We start from the raw sequence: 6,045 nt of genomic DNA, 5'->3' as shown, positions 1-6,045 counted from the left end.
CTGGCATCAGGGAGGTGCCTTTTGCTGGCCCTGTGGAAACGTGTCCACATAGAATCACAGGGTTGGAAGGGACCTCAGGAGTCCTACCCTCTGCTCAAAGCAGGACCAATCCCCAATTTTTGCCCCAGATCCCTAAATGGCCCCCTCAGGGATTGAACTCACAACCCTGGGTTTAGCAGGCCAATGCTCAAACCACTGAGCTCTGCCTCCCACATGAGGCCAACTTAAAGAGCCTTTGGGGGGAAATCGGTGGGCATATGCTCAGCAGAGGCTTGTGGGCGTTTGGGGGTGAAGGACTCCAAGATCCCACTCTCACGGAGCATGCTCCAGCCCAGGGCTGCAGGGGCTGAGCCGGATTTTCCCTGCGTGGTTGCTGGGCAGGGCTGGAACTGAGGGCAGGAGCCCGTCTCTGCTGTGCCCGCTATGTCCCTGCTGCTTGGAGTGTGTCAGTTGAGGGGGGCAGAGGAGCACAGACAGGCTCAGGGGGGTACAAGCCGGGGCAGAGCTGAGCCCGTTTGGGCCCTGCCTCCACCCAGCGGCTCTAACTGACATTTTGGGGAAGTTCCTGCAAAACAGGGAGTTTCATTTTCTATTTTACATTGAAGGTTTTTACAGAGGCCTCTATTCCCTTCCCCGCCTGCCCCCCGATATTAGGCTGGCTCAGTGGTTAGAGCAGTGGGCTGGGAGTCAGGACACCTGGGTTCTGGTCACTGACTTGTTGCCTGAGGTTGCAGTTAGTCCCTGCCCACTCTGTGTCTCCATTTCCCCATCCATAGCAGGGGGACAAGCCCATTACCCTGGCTCTGAATGTTTGCACCGTGCTCCCAGCCGTGCCCCTCCCTGCCCAGAGCGCAGAACCCAGCCCCTCCTGGTCCCCGGTGCTGGGGTGGGGGTTGCCTTCCCCTTTGACAGCTTCCTGCAGGAAGCTGGGGAGGGGACAGCACCCAGCTGCATTCACTTATTTAAATCAATGCTCAGGTCCACGCCCAGCTCCTCCCCCTGGGGATCTCAAAGCACATTGGAAATGCTTCCGAATTAACCCGGGAAAGGTTATTAGCCCTATTTCACCGAGGGCTGGACGGGAGCCACCCCCCCTAGTGGGGGAAGGCCCCATGTCCCATTCCCCACCCCGCTGAGCCAGCCACACACAACTCGACTGTTGCCCCTCAATCCTGACCCGCAGCCCCTTTCCCCTGTCACCCAGGCATTGAGCTCTCGCTGCCCCTCTGGCTGCATTTCAGCTCCCCCTGGCCCTGGTGCCCTGACTGCCTGGCACTTGTGCACATGGTGAGCCGGGGGTTCTGGGCTGGGGGCACGTGAGGTGGGGAACATCTGGTCACGCAGGCTCCTCCTGTGGCGGGAAGGGGGGGGCTTCTCCTGGCCCTGGGGGCTGCCAACAACTGGGGGCACAGCGCGTTCTGAGTCACTGGCTTAGCTTCCTCCTCTCGGCCTCGATTCATCCGGGCGCAGGGCTCGAACTCGGGTTTCCTCTGCGTTCCTTCCAGTTCCTGCCTTATATCATTGCCCCCAACCGCCAGCCCTCCCCCCAGGATCCTGGCTGCGACAGCAGCCCGTACCTGATGCTCCAGAAGAGGAGAAAACAGGCCCCCTCCATGAATGCCCGAACAGCTCCCCCTCTGAGGTCATGCAGTCGCTGAAGGTGGGAGGCAGGAGGCCTCCCCAGCTCTGGGGGGAGAGTGGGGCCTAGGTTTAGAGCAGGGAGGCTGGGAACCAGGACTCCTGGGTTTCTTCCGTTCTCAGCTCTGGGAGGGGAGTGGGATCTAGTGGTTGGGGGCAGGGCTGAGAGCCAGGACTCCTGGGTTCCAGAGGGCACTGGTCAGAGTGGGGTCAAAGGGCCCAGCTGGGTGGCCATGTCGGTGCATGGAAGCATGAGACTATGACCTGTGCACGCAGACCAGGCTTGTCTGGTTCCCCCCCAAACCCTCAGGGCTCTGCCCATCAACGCTCACAACGTTCCCACCCGACTAGGAACGGCTCGGCTGCAGTGTCCCACAGCTGTTGTGTTACCGACCGGCCGAGTGCAGGGCCTTGCTTGGCTAGTCATATGGCCCTGTTGTGCGAGGGGCTGTAAAGTCTTACCTGCTGCTGTGAGAGGCAGGGTGGTTGAGTGGTGAGGGCGCTGGCTTACGACTTAGGATGCCTGGGTTCTAGGCCCAGCCTTGAGCAAGTTCTCTCTCTTCTGGGTGCCTCAGTTTCCCCTCCCACCCTGTATCTAATTAGGCTGTGAGTTCTTCAAGCAGGGACTGTGGGTCTGCAACACAGTGGTGGGAGGGAGTCCTGATCTTGTACAGGGTCTGTTGCCAGCACAATGGGGACCCTGATTTTGGTCAGGGTCCATGCAGCACCTGGCACGATGGAGCCCCGATCTTGGTTGGGACGTCTGTACGTGCGTGAAGGGTGCAGATTGAATCAGAACTGCTTCTCTGTGTGCCATATGCCCTATACTGCACTCGCCTCCCTGGGATTCTCCTTTAGCCTGCTGTGGCTCTGCTTTCGGAGCAAGACGGGTATGCGCTCGCTCCCCGTATCTCCTGAATCTTACACGGGCTCGCCCCTGCTGAAACCGAGCCCCGATGCAAGAGGCAGCCAGTCGGTCTGGTGCAGGGGGATGGGGCGGGTGCTTATTAATAACGGTGGGTCCTACGGAGGGGAAAAAAAAACCAGAATGGCCGGAAATTCCCTCACTTCCCCCTCCTCTTGGAGCCACTGCTCAGGAAAATATTAGTCAGAGCCATTGGGCCACTTCACACAGAGAAATAGACTTGTTTAGCTCTCATTGCTTCCTGCACCAGTCCTGGAATTGACTCTCCCGGAGCGGGGACGCGGCCAGCTCCACGCACAGCTTGGCTCCTTAATGAGCTGGGGCGGGGAGCCCCAGCTGGCCCGGAGCCAGGCGGCGCTGGGCTGGTTTCGGGGGGTGGGGGGTTACATCTGCTGTCATGGAGAGTTTGCGGAGGTTGATGGATGGATTGGAGGTGCAGAGTCTGAGGAGCTGGGCTGGGGACAGCACCTAGGGAGTTGGGGGGGCACTGGGAGAGCTGGGGAGGAGGACCCCGGGGAGCTGGGATGTTGGAGACACAGAGCCGTGGGGCAGGGCACAACAGGGAGCTATTGTAATGGTTAATTATTATTATTATTAGTGTCAAGCTGTGGGGGGGGGGTGACCACCCCCTCCGGAGCTAAGATTTGGGGGATGTGGTCTGGGGCACCCCTGGGGAACTGGCAGGTGGGAACTGGACCCCGCCCAGGCAGCTGGGGGTGATCATGGGGCTGGGCTGGGAGACCTGACTTAGGCTGAAGTTGGTTTTTGTTGCTTTGACTTCTGGGGGGTGGGGGTGAGAGTTGGGGGATAATGCCCCTGCCCCTGCTTCACTCCCTCTATGCATTTCCCCTTCCGGGCTCTGAGTCTGAGCAGGGCATGGCCTGTGCCAAGAACTCTGCCCCCACTTTGCCCCCTGGAAGCCTCCCCCACCATTGCCCCCCTCCCATCCACTCAGCCATGGTGAGGGCCATTCCCCATGGCAATGCTCCCTATGGTGATGGACACTCCCATAGCAACACTCTCCATGGTGATGGATGCTCTCCATGGCGACAGAGGCTCCCCATAGCAATGGCCACTGCCCATGGCAACAGATACTGCCCATAGCATTAGATGCTCCCCACAGCAACACTTCCCAAGGTGATGGATGCTCCCCATGGATGGGTGCCGCCCCTGGCAACAGATGCTCCCCATAGCAACGCTCCCCATGGTGATGGATGTTCTCCAGAGCAAGCTGGACCAGGCCTTCATACTTCTTTAAAGCTAGTCACTGGGGGCCGGGGATGGAAAGCACTGGGCTGGGGACCTGCTCCCCACTTGGCCACGTGCTCCCCCGGGTCCTTCCCTCCCCCCCCCCCCAGCTCTGTATCTTTCTTGCTTGTCTGGAGGCCTCAGGGGGAGGGGGCAGAAAGAGATGGGGGGGTGAGACAGGGCAGGGGAGGGTGGAAAATGAGCCTCAGTGAGACTTTTTAGCCCTCCATTCCCCATGTTTGAGCCTCTGTGTGCTCGTCTGCCGGCACGTCTTTGTGTGTGCGAGTCTGTGTGTGCATGAGTGTGTCTGTGTGCGAGGGTATGGGGGACTCTGCTGCGTCTCCATGGTGGCAGCTCCTGGCCCGGGGGTAGCACCATCATGCCAGCTTGTAGCAACACCAAGTTGGGCACTGGGGGTGGGTGGGCCGAGCCCCTGGCGATGGGGCCGGGCGCAGCACCTCAGTCACAAGCCTTGCCTGGGTCTGGCACAACCCTGTATGCTTGAACTGCTGTGCACGCTTGTCACGGAGTCCCCGGGCGATGCTCTGGAACTGCTCCCCACGAAGCCAGGCAGGACTCTGGGGAAGTCTCCTCTCCGGGAGCAGCCTGTCTGCAGGGCACACAGCTCACCCGGCTTCCCCCTTCCTGGGTCTGACCTCGGAGCCTTCACCTCCTCTGCCCCTCCCTGCGCTTCCCACAGCGAGTCCGCCCAGGCGGGGTCCTGGGGAAGCCAGAGGGTCCTGCCCCCAACTGCGCAGTCAGACGGGACTCTCAGCCAGCCAGGAAAACAGAAGGTTTATTAGACGACAGGGACATGGTCTAACACAGAGTTTGCAGGTGCAGAGAACAGGACCCCTCAGCTGGGTCCATTTTGGGGGGCAGTGAGCCAGACAACCACGTCTGCCCTTCACTCCTCCTCCCCAGCCAGCCCCCAACTGAAACTCCCCCCAGCCCCTCCTCCTCTGGGCTTTGTCCCTTTCCCGGGCCAGGAGGTCACTGGATCCCTTTGTTCTCCAACCCTTTAGCTCTCACCTTGCAGGGGGGGAAGGGCCCAGGCCATTAGTTGCCAGGAAACAGGGTGTCGGCCATTCTCTGTGTCCAGACTCCTGCACACACCTGCTCTCTGGGGCTCTGCAATGATCATACACTCTTACCCCACACCCTAGAGACTTAAGAACTGCATCGGGGAAACTGAGGCACCCCCACACGATTCAGAAGAAACATTAAGAACAGTCCCACTTCGTCACAATGCTCCCCCCTCACTGCCACACACACTCCCCCCTGCACTGCCCCCCACGCTCCCCCATGCACTGCCCCCCACGCTCCCCCGCACTGCCCCCCACGCTTCCTCTGCACTGCCATGCACGCTCCCCCCTGCACTGCCCCCCACGCTCCCCCTGCACTGTCCCCCACGCTCCCCCGTGCACTGCCCCCCACGCTGCCCCCGCACTGCCCCCCACGCTGCCCCCGCACACTCCCCCGTGCACTGCCCCCCACGCTCCCCTGCACTGCCCCCCACGCTTCCTCTGCACTGCCATGCACGCTCCCCCGTGCACTGCCCCCCACGCTTCCCTCTGCACTGCCCCCCACGCTCCCCCCTGCACTGCCCCCCACGCTGCCCCCGCACTGCCCCCCACTCTGCCCCCGCACACTCCCCCGCGCACTGCCCCCCATGTTGCCCCCGCACTGCCCCCCACGCTGCCCCCACACACTCCCCCGTGCACTGCCATGCACTCTCCCCCCTGCACTGCCCCCCACACTCCCCCCTGCACTGTCCCCCACGCTCCTCCCACACTGCCACCCATGCTCCCTCCTGCACTGCCAGGCACCCCTCCCCCTACACGCCCCCCCCCGCACTGGCATTTGCGGACCCCCTGCACTGCCAGGCACACTGCCACGCAGGCACCCCCTCGCACTGCCCCGCACGCTCCCCTCCCCCCGCACCACCGCGCACGCTCCCCCCCCCGACTGCCTCGCACGCTCCCCGCTCACAAGGCTGTGTGCACTCATCGCACAGCTGTGCACACACATATCACGTGGCTGCACACTCATCACACGGTTGTGCTGACTTGCACGCACATCACACAGCTGTGCACACTCCCACACATCACTGGGCTGCACTCGCACGTATCACTCAGCTGTGCACACTTGCACACCTCACACAGTTGCACGCTCATCACATGGCTGTTCACACTCGCACACACTGGTTCACACCCGGCTCCGTTCACACTGCC

Source organism: Lepidochelys kempii, chromosome 20 (assembly GCF_965140285.1).
Source record: "Lepidochelys kempii isolate rLepKem1 chromosome 20, rLepKem1.hap1, whole genome shotgun sequence".
NCBI lineage: Eukaryota > Metazoa > Chordata > Testudines > Cheloniidae > Lepidochelys > Lepidochelys kempii.
Note: the sequence above shows the minus strand (reverse complement) of the source record.